This window comes from Hevea brasiliensis, unplaced genomic scaffold (assembly GCF_030052815.1).
Source record: "Hevea brasiliensis isolate MT/VB/25A 57/8 unplaced genomic scaffold, ASM3005281v1 Scaf301, whole genome shotgun sequence".
NCBI lineage: Eukaryota > Viridiplantae > Streptophyta > Magnoliopsida > Malpighiales > Euphorbiaceae > Hevea > Hevea brasiliensis.
The window spans coordinates 52,140-54,520 of record NW_026614809.1 but is presented as its reverse complement, the minus strand read 5'-3'; the positions used below and the strand labels follow the sequence as shown (position 1 = coordinate 54,520).

General features: G+C 35.4%; 1 pseudogene; it reads left to right on the top strand.

Annotated features, from left to right (window-relative positions):
- The first annotated feature begins 533 nt into the window (after positions 1-533).
- LOC131176992 (phospholipase A1-IIdelta-like) lies at positions 534-2,046 on the top strand (annotated as a pseudogene).
- The last annotated feature ends 335 nt before the right edge of the window (positions 2,047-2,381 follow it).

Below are 2,381 nucleotides of genomic sequence, written 5' to 3'. Positions count from 1 at the left end.
ATGAAAATTTGAACAGAAGGACTAATTTATAAGTTTTTTAAAATATCAAGGACTACATAGGTGAATTTTAAAAATATATAGACTAATATTTAGATTTCACTAAAACTCATTGACTAATTTATCAGTTTTTTTTTTCAAATTTTAGAGACTAAATTGTTTCATATAGACAATATAGTAAATGACGTTTTGATAATTTTCACTAAAATTAAGGGGTGATTTAATTGTGATTTTAACGGTAAAAACTAATATGTAGGCTTATTAATATGTCAAGAGCAAAGTAGGTGGATTTTAAAAATATAGGGACTAATTCGTAAGTTTTGTCAAACCTCAAGAACTGAATTATAATTTATTCAAAACTTAAAAAATGAATTTATTTAGGTATGAATTAAAAATTTAAATATACAATTAATCTTTCTTCCTTTTTATATATATATATATATATATATATATATATATATATATATATATATATATATATATATATTAACTTTAATTACCGTCAAGTTTTATATAAATTCCAATGGCATCAAACTTTCCCTTTCAATATCCAAAACATAATAATCCCCAAGATCAACCATCTCCAATCCATTATCTGCAATTTCTTGCCTTATCTTCTCTATGGAAACACCAAACCCTCAAGAACCAACATGGCCTGAAATCCTGGGTGGCAACAACTGGGAAAGCCTCCTTGACCCTCTTGACCTCACAGTCCGGAAACTTGTTCTCCGCTGCGGCGACTTCTGCCAGGCCACCTATGATTCCTTCAACAACGACCAGAACTCCAAGTACTGCGGTACCAGCCGCCACGGCAAGAACAACTTCTTCCAAAAGGTGATGCTGGAAGACGCTGAAAACTATCGAGTCTCTTCTTTCCTCTATGGGACGGCTCGGGTCAGCCTCCCAGAAGCCTTCCTTCTCCACTCGATGTCCCGGGAGTCCTGGGACCGCGAATCTAACTGGATCGGCTACATCTCTGTTACCTCTGACGAGTATACCAAAGTTCTTGGACGACGTGAAATCTATATAGTGTTTCGGGGAACCACCAGAAACTATGAGTGGGTTGACATTTTAGGTGCGAAGCTCCACTCCGCTCTACCATTGTTACGGGGCAGTAGCCAGAGAATTGAAGAGAATAATAGTAGCAGCGACAGTGACAACGATGATGATGAGAAAGTCCCTAAGGTAATGCTAGGTTGGCTTACGATTTATATTTCTGATGACCCAAAATCGCCTTTCACGAAATTAAGTGCCAGGCAGCAACTTTTGACCAAGATTAATCAGTTGAGGGAGCAATATCGAGATGATAATCTAAGCATAATCTTAACAGGGCATAGCCTTGGTGCTAGTTTATCAATTTTAGCTGCTTTTGATCTAGTGGAAAATGGTATTACCGATATCCCAGTAGCTGCTTTTGTCTTTGGCAGCCCACAAGTTGGAAACAAAGCCTTCAATTCCAGGTTCAAAAAGTATCCCAATCTTAAAGTTTTGCATATAAAGAACAGGATTGATGTCATTCCACACTATCCAGGAAGACTTTTGGGCCTATAGATATACAGGAACTGAGCTCGAAATCGATACTAGGAAATCCCCGAACCTAAAGGACTCGAAGAATCCTAGTGACTGGCATAATTTGCAGGCGATGTTGCATATAGTGGCAGGGTGGAACGGTGAGAAAGGAGAGTTCAAGCTGAGAGTGAAGAGAAGCTTGGCTTTGGTGAACAAGTCATGTGAGTTCTTGAAAAATGAGTGCATGGTGCCAGGATCATGGTGGATAGAGAAGAACAAAGGGATGGTCAGAGGAGAAGACGGAGAATGGACGATGGCTTCTCCGGACGAGGAGGACCAGCCTGTACCTGAAATTTGATTTTTAGAGATGGCATTTTGAGTGGTTGGCGCTGTCTTTTTTATTTCCTTTCTTTTTCTCTCTTTTTGGTGTAACTGTGTCATTCTGCCTTTTTTGGGAGCTTTCGTGCTCATCTGTGATTTGTCAATGTGCCCCTATTTGGTTTTAATAAAATAAAAAAGGTAAATTATTAAATTCTTAAATTTCTATATTTTATCAAAATTTCTGCATTGTTTTAAGTTTTAATTAAAATGTCTATGCATTTTATAAATTAAATTTTTTATTTTTTTAATTTATATGAAAATTATCTTATTTTAGCTTTAGTTAAAGGATTAAATAATTTGATCAATTAAAATTATAAACACTAAATGATATGAATAGTTAAAATTATAAGAATTAAATAATATAAATATTTAAAATAATTTTTTTTATCTGAAGACTTAGATACCTTTGCTAAAGTCAATGGAGCAGACTGCCCAATATAAACGGCTGCTGTTACATAGGATTGAGCTGAAAGGAATTATCATGTAGAGCTTTT